Source organism: Lissotriton vulgaris, chromosome 11 (genome assembly GCF_964263255.1).
Source record: "Lissotriton vulgaris chromosome 11, aLisVul1.2, whole genome shotgun sequence".
Classification (NCBI taxonomy): domain Eukaryota; kingdom Metazoa; phylum Chordata; class Amphibia; order Caudata; family Salamandridae; genus Lissotriton; species Lissotriton vulgaris.
In genome coordinates this window covers 711,665,095-711,682,008 of record NC_141699.1, presented here as the reverse complement: position 1 = coordinate 711,682,008, position 16,914 = coordinate 711,665,095, and positions in this window count along the sequence as shown.

Below are 16,914 nucleotides of genomic sequence, written 5' to 3'. Positions count from 1 at the left end.
GTGGGAGATACTGAAAATCCGAATTTGCACCATCCCTTGGGTAATGGAGGGGAGAGTTAAGGCAGAAATGTTATATCCAGATGGTATATGTAAATGCGGCCTGGGGGTCAAGTGTGAAATGCTGCACATACTACTTGATTGCTTGACATGTCTCGAAGTGGGAAAACGGTTCTTACGACCTTTATTTATAGAACATGGCATAAGACAACGTGTACAAGCGACAAACTTATTGATAGGAATGGAAAATCTGGAAATAGCAATTGCACTTGGGAACTTTCTGAAAGAGGTTAATCGCTTAGCACAGGAACAGCAAAAGAAATCAAATTGAGGAACCTATATTGACAGATATAAGTAAAAGCTAAGTTACGAGGGATTGCAAGCCCATAAGATATCAAATAATACTGTAATGAGAAACATATCGAAATTGCCTGTTTTAAATGTAATATCTTTCAGTTTTATTTTGTATAGCATGTGTTTTAAAATTCTTTTTAATGATTTTATGTCTGTGCTACCCATAGAATGCCTTTAAAAAAAAAAATTGTATAACATATGGAAAGCGGCATGGAGAGGAACAGCCTGATTTTATAAATTTTGTATGGTTTTGATATTAATGTGATGCAGTTCTATTTCGATCTCATTGTTTAAAGACCACTGTCTAAATAAACAGAGTTTCTCTTTCTCTCTCAAATACACGGTAGCCAGGCAGGGGTCGCTTTTTTTGGCGTTCATGGACCTCTCTTCGACTTGGTGAACAGGGCTAATCTCTGGGTTATCCTTTTAGAGATTGGGATTGATATATCTCTAGTAAACTTTATAGCGTCTCTTCACCAGGACCTGTTCGCGACAATGAGGGTCACAAAGGAGGGGAGATGCACGAGCCGTTTTAAGTCAGAGCGAGGGGTGCACCAGGGTTGTATCCTGGCCCCCCTCCTTTTTACCATCTACATCAACGGCTTGGGCAATCACTTTGAGTTAGTGGAGGGGGACGTTCTGCATGTAGGAGGAGCCAAAATACCGGCTCCCCTATACGTGGACGATGTGGTTTTAATAGCTCGCACCGGGGTGGGTCTCCAGCGGCTGCTGGACTCCTTTGGCATTTTCATGGACCGATTGGACCTAAAAATAAATGCCAAAAAGTCTCACATGATGGTGGTCGGCTATCGTAGGATTAAACGTAAAACCAAAACCTTTACGTGCAAGGGTGACGTGGTCTCTAGGGTTGCTGTTTTCTCCTACCTGGGGGTGCTTTTTGATGAGAGGGGTACGTGGGGCCCCCAGGTGAGGGCAAAGAGCATATCCATGGCTAGATCAACGTCTGCTCTAATGGGGTTTTCAAAGAGGCTAGGGGCGAGGCCTATGGAGGCCCTTTTGAAAATCTACAAGTCCAAATGCATTCCAATTGCCACGTACGGATCACCTCTATGGGGATATATGTCTAACGACCTGATTCAAAGGGCTGAGAACAGGTTCTTGAGACACCTTTTGTCTGTCCCGCAGTCCACACCAATCTTTTCAGTGCATTGCGAGGTGGGCCTGGACTATGTAACCGACAAACTTAACCTGGCCCCTCTAATATTTTGGGTAAAGAGGTGGCTCAACCAGGAGTTAAGTCTTAACCACGCAATCTCAACTGATGTTATGTCATTGGACTGTGTCAGGAAAATACCCTGGCTGGAATACTTGAGAAAAACCTTTGCCCTGTTAGGGCGCCCTGAACTCTTTCTTTCACCATCTAGCATTAGGAGGGAGGACGTAAATTGGACCAAAAGGCATTTCTTGGATAGGGCTAGATTGGCTCGTGAAGAGCAGGAATTGTTAAAACCCTCTGTAAGAACACATTACATGCTAATGACTTCTCCCTCGCTCGAGCCATACCTCACGATTGTAACCAAGCCCTTCCATAGACTGCTTCTAATCAAATTTAGGTTCAATTTGATCCATTACCACTTGGGTAACTATCAAACGTGGGCTAAACCTGAGGAGGGTCCTGTTTGTAGCTGTGATAAATTTTCAACGCAGGATACCCTGCATTTTATCATGTTTTGCAGACTATTTTCTGATATAAGGCGAAAATATCTGGTACCCATCCTGAGGGAGGCAGGCTTCACCTATGTAAGGCCGGCCCTAGTCCACCTACAGTCCCTGAACAACATTCGCACCATATTCTCCGTGGCCAGCTTTCTAGTAGCGGCAACTAGAATTAAATCAAAACAGTGCACTTTAACCTAGCACAATGTATGTTTGTTAGTCACATGCATTATTTACGTTGTGTATATTATGATTATGTGTACATACCTGATTATGCTGCTCCCTATGGTGTTTTTGTAATTCATGATGTAGATGCTTTTATAATGTTCTTATGTATGTACATAAATGTTTTAATCCTTTTATGATTTTTAAAAAAATCGAATAAAGTGTATTTGACTGACTGACTGAAAGAAGCAAGGGGGATGCTGTTTTTCGCTTTTGGCGTCTACTCTATGGTACTCCCTCCCTATCTCACTCAGGAACTGTGACAATCTTTTGATCTTTAGAAAATCCCTGAAAACGTGGTTATTCTAACACACATGTCTAGCGAATATATCTGGGTCATTGACATTAGCGCCATGAAACCTATGGGTGTACGTGCGCTCTATAAATAAATATTAGCATAACATAACATTATAATGCACTTTAAGAGTATATGGTATGGCTATATCATAGAACCGCTATAAGGACATGGTTCCGAAAGCTGCAGACAGGCTCAGCACATGCTAGAGCACCATCTCACATAAAACCAAGCACTCTGCCTTCAGGACTGTCAAGGCCTGCCATAGGAGTGACTTATAGGTATATATGTGTCCATATGTAATGGTAGGTATAGGGATACTATACCTAAGCAAGGGGTGATTACACAACCTTGCCCCAGCTGAGTGATCAGTCAGTCGTGTCAATGTGGATGGCCAGCCAGGGGTGGCATAATACATGCTGCAGCCCTTGGTAGGCCTTGGATGCACCTATGCCCTGGGTACCTATGGTACACTATACAGGGGCTCACAAGGTGACCCAATACCCAATTAGGTATGTACCTAAAGTACATGATATGAATTTAGAGAGAGAACAGCTGGGCTGTGGGTCTGATTAGCATGCCCACAGCCACACTAAAGTCGAGAAACCAGTATGTCGGAGCAAAAAGTGGGGGTGACCATAGGAAGCAGACCCTACTCTCCTACACCCTCTTCCGCCCAACTCCTAACCCTTATCCTTCCGGCCAAGCTCCCCTCCTAGCCTGTCCCATTACACCCCCTTCTGACCCTACCCACCTCCCTGAATTTACCCCTGAACCAAACGCTAATGCTGCTTCTCCACTAACAACGTACACCCACTCTGCTCCCCTTATGTCCCCTACCCAGTTACCTGGCCCTTCTCTCTCCATGCCCGTCCTTCTCGCACACTGCCAGATCACCACTCTCTCCAGCCCCAGGATTACCACACTCCCATAGCACTCCATTTGCCATCAGCTGGACCTCTCACCCTCTCCGAACATCTGACTTCCAACCTTGACCTACCCCGAACTCTCCCACCCACCCCCTGCCTCAACTACCTCCATCAACTACCTCCATAAATATTCAGTCCTCCCCCACTCACCTCCCCTCTCCCCATCGTCTGCCGGAACCTGCCATCCCACAGGCCTCGCACCCTATCCGAACAGACCTCCATCCCCAATCAACTCCGAACTCTCCCACACCTCCTCTGCACCAACTACCTCTAGAATTAACCAGTCCTCCCCACTCCCCTCCGACTGCCAGAACTCCCCTCACTCCTCCGCACAGACCCCCCTCTCTCCCACAGCTACAACACCTCTCACCCCCCCTCCAGACTTATCACCCTCTCTGAACACTAGACCTCCTCCTCCAACCAACTTAGAACATACCTCCCCCCCACCCCCTATAATACGGCCCGCTCACTCTTTTAACCCAGACACTTCGCAGCATTGATTGCAACATTTCCGCCCTCCTATCCGAATTAGTCCGACTTGGAGAGGATTTCACTAACCTCAAATCCTCCAAACCGATAACCAGCCCCTCTTGGCCCACTTTGCCAGACACTGGCCCCCAAAACTCATTAATCCCAAACTCTGGAAAACCACACCACTTCACAATCGCTCACAGAGACCTCTTCGCACCTTGAATGACTACTCCACCTCTAACCTCTTCGACATCTGCAATTCCTACCAACCTAAGGCCCCTTGCAAAGATGCAGCCTTTCCACATTCTAACATCCCTGTTATTATTGGGACCAGCAGATTGCTCTCCTCGCTTGCCCAGACCCCCCCCCAACTTGCACCCATCCACTCGTGACCCCCATAATTAACCCTAAGGCCCTGACATGCATGCTTGTGAACTGCTGCTCAACGGTTCGACATGCGACAGAAATTTCAGAAACCATCATTAGTGAAGATATAGAAGTCGCCTTCCTAACAAACCTGGCTCAACGATCATTCAACACCCATCCTCGACTTACTAACATCTCTCCCCCCCCTGGTTACTCTATCCTCAGAAATTACAGACCCAAGAGAATAGGAGGTGATCTAGCAATAATCTTTAAAAACAAACTCCAGCTCTCCCTAGCAAAAAACATAGACTTCAAAACATTTGAATACCTTGTAGCAGAACTTAAAATTCAAGACCCCACCAATACTACTACATAACATCTATCACCCTCCAGGTGAACCTCTTCTCTTCGCTGAGGAATTATCTGACCTTCTTTCACAATCGTCACTTTCGCACTCTAAAAATGTCTTCCTTGGAGACTTTACCCTTCACTGGAACAAGCCAGATGACACTACTATCAAACTTCTCAATCGCTTCCTTGAGATAAGCGACCTCAAACAACTCTGCCTTTCCCCAACCCATTCCAAAAGGGCTACTCTTGCCGCCATCATTGCTAACAGTAATCTGGCATCCTATCCAACATCATCCCCATTGACTGGTCTGATCACCACCTTATATTGTTCTTGACCTCAGCCTGCCCCTACTAAAAACAGCAAAACCACAATATTATCCAGAAACCTTAATCGTATCCCCCCCCCCAGGTGTACTGGAGGCCAAACTCCAAGCACAACTCAGCCGCACTCCTCCCTCTCTCAATGCAAACAAACTAATTGAGCATTACAATAATACTGTGTTCCGAGGTCCTTGATCAACTTGCACCACCCAAACCAAAAACTCTTAAAAATATCCCTTCCAAATCTTAGTCTAACTCAGATCTCAACAATGAAAGATGAGTACTCAGACTGGCTGAAAGAACCTGGCGACAACACCCTTCCCCCTCCAATCTTGTCCTCCTTCGAACAGCTAGATCCGTGTACAAGAAGCATTTTTTTCCAAAAAGGCTTCCTTCTTCCGTTCACAGCTCTCACGAGCCAAAAATAGACCCAGAGAACTGTTCAACATTATTAGAAATCAAACCTCCCCCCAACATGTCGGCCACCACGAGCAAATGCGAAGAAATAGCTAACTTCTCTGAAAAATTTGCCAAAATTGACCAATCCTTCACTCTAACTCAATTCCCCCCATCCCCCTCTGTTCCCTTGATACTTTTTCAACACCCTCCCTTCTGCTCACACCCCCTGTGTCCTCCCCACCTTCGACAAGAGTAGACATTCCACAACCAGAGTCTCCCCATTATGGTGACACAGAGCAGATCTACGTCTAGGCACTCGCCACTCTCTAGTGACATCGCATCGCTCTTCGCGACAGATGTCGCGTTCAAGATCCCGTGGGGCCTCTTTGCATTCCGTCAGAAGTTCCCCACAGACAATTGCATCTTCTCACAGTGCATCCAGGTATTCTGAAGAGCCTGTAGGTGCTCTTACAAGAAGTTCTCCAGAGAGACCGAGATCTCCTTCAATACATCTCTCTCCCAGGTGGATGCAACCCCTGCATCTCTGGAAACCAGTGCCAGCAGGTGCCGTCCAAAGGGCGGCTGAACATTCGAGCCCTTTACATAGATCCCTGTTACAACGATTGGTGCAAGAAGTGGACCAGTCACCTCACACTCGCACTAGAGAGCACCGGGGCAGATCTGAGCGCAGATGTACGCATGGCCATCGTAAGAGACGACGTACACCATCTTGGACCTCCTCTACACATTCTTCAAAGAGGGATTACTCTCCCACCCTCACATAGTCCGCCTAGCAGGATTTCTCCTATAGATGATATCAATACGTTCCATGATGTGCTCTCAAGAGGAGCACAAAAGTTAAACATCACCAAGGCCTCTACCCAAACAACAACATCCATCATCTTTGAGACTTTGAATCAAAGATCCGTTTCAAGGCTTCTTCTCCCTTTGGTAGAAGTACAAGCCGGCTACATCGGATCCTCTCTTCCTAAGATCAGATCCTCCTCCTGACTCAGTGATAATTGCAGCAGCGAGAAAAACACATTCAGTAGCATCCTCTTCCTCTGTTCCTCCTGACAAGGATAGTAAGGCTCAGGATTCTTGGGGGCGGAAAGCTGCGGTTCAGCGGCCTCCTCACTACAAGTTTCCAACGCAGCGGCTTTGTTAGGGTGATATGACAATCCCCGTGGGATTCTGTGGACCGGTTTAAAGAGAAGCTTCCGAAAGAAGATCAGCAGGACTTTTCCGAGATCATTCACAAGGGTGCTCTGGTATCAAACCAAGTCATAAGCACTGCAGCTGATGGCGTGTCTCTAGCAGCTCACTCCTATGCTTATGGCATTTGTACACGTCGTTCCTCCTGGTTACGCCTAACGGCTCTGAAGCCTGATGCACAACAACGCAAAATGAATCTTTCCTTCTCAGGTACCTCTCTGTTTTGGTCCCATACAGATGAGGAAATGGGAAGAATTAAAACTGAATTAGACACTCTGAAGGCGGTGGGCCTTGAGAAAAAGAAGGATTTCAGGAGGCGTTACAGGCCCTATAATAAGAAAGGAAACCAACAGAGGGTTCAAACCCCTCAATGGTCACAAGGCAAGCAGGGCACATCACAGTACCAGGGCTGACGCTCCTCGAGGGGACAAGGAGGACACCAGCAACAATCCACCTCCACCCCTAAGACAGCAGGGAAGCAATGAGCAAATGCTTCCTCCAGCACCGTTGCGCACTCCAGTGGGAGGAAGCATCAAGCACTACGCTCAAGAGTGGCGCAGGATAAAAAAAGATCAATGGGTGCTAAATATACTAAACAATTGATACGCTCTACATTTCTGCATGGCTCCAAAAGAATCTCCTCCGATAACATCCATGCAGCATCATCTGGATCTCCTGCGTCAGAAGGTGTCGACCCTTCTCTTAAAGCAAGCGATAGAAGAGGTCCTCCCACTGCAGAGAGGAAAAGGAGTCTACTCCAGATACTTTTTTGTCCGGAAAAGAGACCAGCCAAACAAGTTCAGACCCAAATTAGACCTTCGGTTCCTGCACAAATTTGTCAAAAAAGAAAAATTTCGAATGCTGTCTCTTCATCAAATTTTTCCGCACTTGCAAAAAGGCGATTGGATGTGCTCAGTGGATCTTCAGGATGCATACTTCCACATCCCCATCACGGCACGCCATCGCAAGTTCCTTTGGTTCACTGTAGGAAAAGACCACTACCAGTTCAAAGTCTTACCCTTTGGTCTCAAGTCAGCGCCAAGGGTGTTCACGAAATGCATGGCGGTAGTAGCAGCCTTCTTACATCGGCAAGGCCTACACGTCTATCCATACCTGGATGATTGGCTACTAAAGGACTCTTCTCAATTCCTACTGCTGAAGCATCTTCTCATGTGTCTGGACCCACTCCACCGTCTGGGACTTCATGTCAATCTGGACAAGTTGGTCCTTCAACCCACACAGTCAATCCACTATCTAGGGGCCACTATCAACTCCGCCCTAGGAAAAGTGTGTCCTTCGGCGGACAGACTGTCATTAATGACAGTGAAAGGCAATACCATTCTTCAAGCTTCTTAGCCTTCAGTACGACAGGTGGCATCTCTTATGGGCTCAATGGCTTCATGCATATTCCTCATTCCCAATGCCAGGTTGAGGATGAGGCCACTTCAGCAAGACCTAGAGGTGTGAAATCAAGCATCAGGGCAGTGGAACGATCGGATTACACTATCTCCCAGTGCAAAGAAGTCCATCCTCTGGTGGATGCATCCACAGAATCTCACGGTGAGTGTTCCTTTTCATCAGCCACTGCCAGTGCAATCCCTGATCAGACTCTTCTCTCCAGGGTTGGGGCGCACATCTAGGCCCCCTTCAGACACAGGGAAGATGGTCACCCAAGGAGCAAACTTATCATATCAACATGCTCGAGCTGAGAGCAGTTCACTTGGCTCTCAAACTTTTCAACCTGCCATACAATCAGACTCAGTTTTAATTCAAACGGACAACACAACCACCATGTACTATTTAAACAAACAAGGTGAAACACGTTCTTGTCTCTCGAAGCCCAAGCGATTTGGCACTGGCTACTGGCCAGGAACCTATCGATCACAGCAGACCATCTGCCAGGAGAGCAGAATGTTTGAGCGGACTTGCTCAGTCGGCACTTCCAAGAACAAGAAGACTGGGTGCTTCACAACGACGTGTTGGCAGACATTTTTCGGCAGTCGGGTCATCCTCTTCGCAGACGACGAAAACAAAAAATGCCACGCCTTCGCATCCAGGTTCTACCGACCAGGAACGATGAGGAATGCACTTTTGATAAACTGGTCAGGGACGTTTGCATACGCCTTTCCTCCCCTCCCTCTCATTCCGAAGGTAGTGGCAAAGCTCCTCAGGTCCAGGATGAAGATGATCCTAATAGCACCAGACTGGCTTCGCCAATGGTGGTCCCCGGATCTGTTGCAGCTGTCAATTCGCCCTCATCAGAGGCTTCCATGCAGGCCGGACCTTCTAACCAAGATGGGGGGGGAAGATCTTGCATCCCAGCCTTCCCTCTCTCAGCTTAACAGCATGGCTCCTGAAGTCCTGCAGTACGGACACTTAAACCTCCCCGCAGACTGCATGTACATTCTGCGGGAGTCAAGGAGACGTTCCACAAGATCCTCATACTCTATGAAATGGAAGAGGTTTTACTTGTGGTGTAGACAGAACGGTTGGAGTCCAGTTACTGGCCAGGAGGACGTCATCTTGCCATACTTGCTCTATTTGGCCAAGTCTGGATTGAAATATTCATCCATAAAGGTACATTTGGCAGCCATTACAGCTTACCGTAAATCTCCTAACCAACCCTCTTTTTTTCCAGCTACAAGTGGTAAAGGACTTCTACAGGGGCTAAAGAAGGTTTACCCCCCTGTTAGACCTCCTTCCCCTCTTTGGGAGTTGAACCTAGTATTGTCTAAACTGATTGGGCCTCCCTTTGAACCCATTCATAAGGCTACGTTGCAACACCTTATGTGGAAGGTGGCGTTTCTATTAGCAATCACGTCTGCGCGCAGAGTGAGCGAAATTCAGGCGCTATCCTCCAAATAACACTATACAGTATTCCACCATAATAGGGTGGTTATGCGAACCCACCCTTCCTTTCTGCCAAAGGTGGTGTCGGAGTTCCATGTAAATCAGACTATTTCTTTACCCTCTTTCTTTCCAAACCCTACTACTCCAGCGGAGAGGTCTCTGCATTTGCTGGATCTCAAGAGCGTTCTCAAATTTTACTTGGAAGCCACAAAAGCTATAAGAAAGTCTAACCAATTGTTTGTGAACTATGGCACTGTTAGAACCGGTTTTGCTGCTTCTAAGAGAAGCATCTCATGATGGATAGTGCCTTGTATAAAGCTATCTTACCAGTTGGCAAATAAACATTTGGTTGCTTTACCTAAAGCTCACTCGACTAGGGGTAAAGCGGCAACAGTGGCTTTCCTGCACAATGTTCCGATGGCCGAGATTTGCAAAGCTGCAACTTGGAAATCGGTACACACATTTACCAGGCATTACTGCCTAGATTCAGACTTCAGAGCAGATACCCAAGTGGGCCAGGCTTCCTTGCGGAATCTGTTCCAGTGTTGATTAATTGTGGAGTCTATGTTCGCCTTATGGACGTTTTCTAATGTCTGGAGTTTTCTCTGTATACTTGCCCGCAGGATGAGGGGATGGGTTTGCTATTCTATTCATGTGCTTATGACTATTGATGAGGATCCCCTGGAAGAGAAGGATTAGTTACTTACCTGTAATCCTAGTTCTCTTCCAGGGGTATCCTCATCAAAGTCATAAGCAACCCACCCACCTCCCCGGGCAAGTAATCAGGTGAAATATATATATATATGTTTTTTTTAATGGTCTGCGGTTATCCGCAAAGAACAACTGACCTGTCACCCCTGAGGCGTGATGGGAGCTAGGGTCATGGCTGCCTTAAAAGCACGGTGCCAGTTTTCGGTTACTGTTTTTGTGAGTTAGCTTTTCAGCTTTCTACTCTATGGTTATCTTCTACAATGCAGCCTATGTGCTGACAATGCTTTCACTTTCCTTGCAGGATTACCTTTTCTACTGTATAATAAAGCAGATTTCAAAGGTTTTCTTTCTCCCCGCTTTTATTGGAATGTTTTATATGCAAAGATTTCTATTGCAGCATTGTTCAGCTTTTCCAGAGAGGACTGCATTGTATGTTTTTTATATATGTATATGTACATATATGTAGAGCTACATATATATGATCTATGTTTTCCGGGGTCCCGCACATGGACGGGAATATTCATGTGCTTATGACTTTGATGAGGATACCCCTGGAAGAGAACTAGGATTACATGAAAGCAACTAATCCTTCTTGCCGGAGACCACATCCCAGTTACAAAATAAAGTTTGCCACTGGCTGGGGTAAAACACTAACTTCAACATGAGGGAATATAGCAATGTAATATTTGTTAGGAGGGGTGGGTGGGCCCAGCTAGTAAACATCTGAGGGGGGGACTGTGTGGTGATTAATTGCAGATACCCTGCATTGGCAAGGTGATAGCTTCAAAGTTTCAATGTACAACACTCCCTGGAAGAGACCAAAGGTCTTATAACGCTGGGATATTTCTTTTTATAGCAATCTGCAAACAAGACCCAGGAAAGACCTAACCTCCCTATAAGAACCCTAGAGAGATAGCTATCCCTACCCATACAGTATTCCTCCCATTGACCAGTTTTCAAAATGATGACTGGCTTTCTACCCCTCCTGATCCTCTCCCTACTTGTATAAGTGAGGAACAGCCCTTGTTGGCGCATTCAGTTGTAAATAATGCGAAAATAAATCAAGGCCTCACCCTAAGAATTATTAGCCTGAACATAGTGGGCATCAGATCTAAAATCCTAGACACAGAATAGCTCAAAATAATTATCCACTATGATGTGATGATACAGGAAACCTGTGTGCAGGAAATGATCTCTGTTGATGGGTTTGAGTGATTCTGTGTACCAGCTAAGGCAGTTACAGGCTTACTTGCTTGCTACCTTGTTTCGTGTATCCAAACTATTCAAAGTAATTGCTATACCTGTGGAACCTAGGGGATTCAGGTTTTGTGGGTAGTGGCATCCAGCAATTTCAGTTTTTTCCTAGTTAACTTTTATCATTCTGTTTACAAACTTGGTTATCAAATTGAACCTATATTTGAGGTGCTGTCAACTCTTGAGGTTAGAGCCCTCTCTAAACTGTAATGCTTTAATTTAGTGCCGGGTGGGATTTTATTTCAAATCTGTTTTTATTTTCAAAAGAGAAAGAAAAAAAAAAGGATCGCACACCACAGGACCAGAGGTACACAGCGTTACACCTACAACCCTATCCAGGGCCGGCCGCGTGCTCACATGTTACAAGCAATTCGCTAATACTCAGTAGAAGAGGTGAAAGGATACACAGCGTTACACCTACAATCCAGAAGGGGCCGGCCGCATTCTGTAGTGCATATGGCATAGTCTGATCCCATGTGGGGGAAGACCCCTAGTGTCCACCCTTATAACAGACCGGCAACAAGCCCGGAGTCAACATTCGGCCCAACGGGGCCCTAGAACCTTCAGAGCAGCGGAGAGAATAGAAGAGAAAGGATAGACGATAGGAGAAGAACGAAGGAGAAGAGGAGAGACCATGCAGGAAGAGTAATAGCAGTGTGCACTAGGGATGAGAGAGCAGGGTGTGAAGGCCATTCCCATGGCGGCTATGGTGGGGTCACAGCACAGGAGAGCGTCTAGGGTAGCAATCTGCTTGGATCCGAGGGAATAACAGCATCCATGAAAAGGTGCAGCGTTCTCAGTTTGGTGGGCATATGGCAGGCATGTTCAACCGTGCATAGGTACTTAATTAAAGATTGCCAAACAGCCTTAAAGTGTGTATCGCGTGCCTGCAGTCGCGCTGTGAAGAGCTCCATATTGGCAACATGCCATAAACGCACAAACCAGGAAGCGATTGGAGGGGCCTCAGGTTTTTTCCAATACAAAGCAATAAGTTGCTTAGTGGCTCCTAACATTTGAAGCGCCAAGATCCAATCACTCCTAGTGAGCCTCTTCAGGCCAGCAGGTTTGAAGCCCAACAAGACCGCACAAGGATCCTCAGGCAAAGGGAACCCCAGCACCCCCCTGATGTGGCTGAGGACCTCCTTCCAGAGTATAGTCAAAAATGGGCAAGCCCACCAGATGTGAATTTATTTATTTATTTATTTATATTCTTATATAGCGCAGGACTCGACCCCCGAAGGGGTATCTCCGCGCTTGTGCTTTTAGTTAAGAGTTGCCCAGTGGGTCCATGGTCTATAGGATGATTGATAATTTATAGTTTTTAGGAAGTCGAGAATAAGTACGTTTTTAATGATTTCCTGAAGGATGAAAAATTAGTGGTTTGTTTCAGAATGGGGGGTAATGAATTCCATAGGATAGGGCCCTTGTAGGAGAGGGCTCGTCCTCCATGTCTAGATCTCCTAATCCTGGGTATCTGAAGTAGTTGTAGCTTACTGGAACGCAAAGAACGTCCCCGAGTATAGGAGTTAAATTTTCCAATCAAATATTTAGGGCCGGCGCCAAACAAGCAACTGTGTATAGTGCAGCAGATTTTAAATTTAATGCGTTGCCGCACCGGCAACCAATGGAGTTTATCCAGAAGGGGTCGTGAGGTAGTCCTCGGGTGGACATTAAGGACAAGTCTTGCTGCAGTGTTTTGGATTACTTGTAATCTATTGAGTTGTTCCTCATTGGCCGAGAAAAGCAGGCCATTACAGTAGTCCAATCTACTGATCACCAAAGTCTGGACAAGTGTTTTCCTGTGACTATCAGGCAGGAAAGGAAAAACCCGTCGTAGTAGTCCGATGACACGGAAGCAAGATCCGGCAACTTGACCTACATGTTCTTTAAGTAGTAGTGCCTGATCTAATCGCACTCCCAGGTTTTTCACAGTCTGTTTAGGGCTCGGTGCTGGTCCTAGGTCCAGAGGCCACCATTCAGGGGACCACAAAAGCGTGGCCTCCCCGAACAGCATAACCTCTGTTTTACCTACATTGCACTGGAGGCAATTTAAAGCCATCCATTCTGATACTGCCTTCATTCCGTCCGCAAAGGATTTTGTTAGTGCGGGCGTAAGAGTCTTAAAAGGGAACAGAAGTGGAGTGTCGTCGGCATACGACACCGGGGTGAACCCATAAGTTCTTACAATGTCTGCCAGGGGGGCCACATACACGTTGAACAGTTTGGGGCTTAGGCATGAGCCCTGTGGCACTCCCTTGGTGAGCTCCCTAGAGATGGAATGATGGGAGCCCAGTCTGACTTCTTGTGAGCGGCCTGAGAGAAAACTCTCCAACCAGGACAGCGCCGTACCTCCTAAGCCCACTTCCCTTAGACGACCGAGAAGTACCTCATGTGACACCGTATCGAAGGCAGCGGATAAATCTAACAGCACCAGAATCATAGAGCCCCCTCCATCCAGTTGCATCCTGATGTTATCGGTCACTGAAAGGAGGGCTGATTCGGTCCTGTAATTAGGTCTGAACCCAGATTGAGAATAGTCCAGACCTTCCGCTGCTTCGATATATTTAGATTGATGGGTGTTCACATGCTTCTCGGTCATCTTACTGAGGTATGGCAAGAGGGAGATGGGCAGGAGATTAGAGAGGTCTGTCCATGGGAGTGCCGCATTCTTTCGGATAGGGTTCACCACCGCTTTCTTCCATTCCAAGGGTACTTGTCCCTCCCTAAGCGAAAGATTTATTACTGATTGGATCAAAGGTCCAAGCAGGGTGCTCAGGGGTGCAACCATTTTGGCAGGCAAAAAATCATCAGGAGACCCCGATTTTATATGACTGATAAGGGGAGGAAGGTCTAGGGCACAAATTGCTGGAAAGGACATTAATGAGTTCTCTCTGCATGCAGGCAGATTGGAAGGGGGAGGAATATTATTCCTTTTACTGGAGGCCACCATGATTTTATCATAAATCAAATTTATCTTATTTTCAAAAAACCATGAAATATCATCGCAAAGGGATTGAGAGAATTCGTCAGGGCTGTCACAGGCTACCGGTTTTACGAAAGCCAGTAAAATTTTAAACAACTCCCTCGATGAATTGCCTGCCTTTGCCAGTTGCTGAGTGAGACTGTTCTTCCTGGCCAGTTTTATATTTTTATAATAGTTAGACTGAGCCTCTTGATGTGCTTTCTTGCTCTCCTCAGTTCTAGTTTTCCTTCATATTTTTTCTATCTTCCTACATCTCTGCTTCTCTATTCTAAGTACTTCAGTATACCAGGCTTCTTGTTTGGAGGGGGGATGTTGCTTATGTAGCTTCAGAGGGGCCAGTGTATCAATAGCTTCTATAAGTGAGTTGTTGAATTTGGACAGTGCGGATTCCACACTGTCCTTATCTGTAAGGATAGTTTGTTTCCATATTTTCTGCAGCTCCTCCAAGGATACCTTATGCCACTGTCGACACCAAATTGGCGGAGAAGGGGTCCTTTGGGGGGGTTTATTCAAGCCCAATAATATGAACTCCACTAGAGAGTGATCCGACCAACTGATCTCACTAGTGGATAAACATTGTACCTTGGCACAGTTAGAAAAGAGTAAATCTAGGGTGTGACCCCCTATATGTGTTGGTCCACTATTCTGCAACTCTTATCCCAGGGTGGATAAATCAGAAAGCAGAGATATAGTTTCTGGGTGCGTGGGGTTATCTACGTGAACATTAAAATCACCAAGAAGGATAAAATCTTCTTTGGCTTTAAAATACAGGGCTAGTAGCTCCAGGAGGGAGAGGGTAAAACCCGGATTGGGTCCTGGGGGGCGATAAACTAAAGCTCCTTTCCAAAAGGTTCTAGCAGCTGAACTAATTTTAAAAATCATAATTTCCAATAGTGGGCTGTGCCTTTGTTCCAATATAGTGACCTTCAAGTCCTCTTTATACATGATGGCCAATCTTCCACCTGTTTTTTCAGGACGATCTAAGTTTAGGAACTTATAGCCTAAAGGAACCCCTAATGTTATCACTGGGACTGTATGGGGTTTCAGCCAGGTTTCTGTTAGGACATATATCTGGCTGCAACGTATGTACAAGGTCCCATACCTCATGGTGATGCTTGGGCAAGGAGCGAACATTCAGAAGGAAACTTTTAAGGCCACCTAATAGTGTGATTTTCGCTTTATTTTCCTTGTTAATGGGGTTAGTGAGAGATGATTGAAAGTGGCAGTTTATACATGAAAAGGGGCCCTCTGGGCATGGCCAGGATTCTCTCATACAGCCTACCTGAGGTGTAGATCGTAGATTTAATAGAGCCTGGGCAGAGTACGTGATAGTATTAGTCCCTGAAGATGAAGGGTCCAGATGAAGAGAGCCCATTGCCCCCTTGCCCCGTCCTGTCGCGGATGGGCCCAGACGGGTAGGTCTTTGGCTGCTCTTCGGCGTATCTTCGGCTATGCGCGACTGCTGCGTGTTCGAAGGGGGGCGAGGGCTAAATAGCCCCAGAAGTGAGAGCACTAGAGCGCTAACCGCTCCAATGCTGCCGGAAGTGCCTTGCTCTCGCCCTCCGCACAACGGTACTAGTTATCCTGTCGGACCGGGGCGGGCAGGAAGGAAGTAGAGCCTCGGCTTGTTGCTGCCCCCAAGAGAATGAAGAAAGCTGCTTCCCCTCCTATTTAATCAGGTAGAGAAAAGCGGTGAAATAGCGATTTTAAATGTCGATTCTGGCGTGATAGTTTTCAGCAGGCACAGAATATAATATTAAAAGACAGGCAAGTACAGGTACAACAAATTAAAATTTCAAATCACACACAGCATAGAGCGCAAATTAGGCAACCTTCTTAAGCAAGCGGGTCGGGGACACTGCCACCGTCACCTTACTGCAGCTTCGCTAAGGCTGATGTTCCACCTAAATAGCCCCAGAAGTGAGAGCACTAGAGCGCTAACCGCTCCAATGCTGCCGGAAGTGCCTTGCTCTCACCTGACCGCCCTCCGCACAACGGTACTAGTTACCCTGTCGGACCAGGGCGGGCAGGAAGGAAGTAGAGCCTCGGCTTGTTGCTGCCCCCAAGAAAATGAAGTCCCCCGTCGCAGATCGGCATCTCCAGCATAAGGGGGAGGACGAGGGGAACATCCCGTGAAGGCGTTGGGGCGTGTAGTACCAGTGAGTCATGATCTTATAAGCGTTTTCCCATTGCGGAATACTACAGTACACTTTGGGAATGTCCCGCCACAGCCTACTCCACTGCGCAGGAGAAATATCGATGTCCAGCATTTCCTGCCAGCGGTGCTGATAGGGGTGTGAGGGCGGTACCTGTGGATGTTGCAGCATCTAGTAGGTTCGGGATATTAGCCCCGTGGGCTAAATAAGATGCTGGGCCAGGCGCTCAAAGGGAGTGAAGTTCCGCGTAGCTGCCTGATGCATGTCCTCCGCAGACACCAAGTGCCTCAGCTGAGCATATTGTATCCCTGCCTTCGACGGAACTCGGAACTCTTCCCTGCATTGAGCAAAGGATTTAAG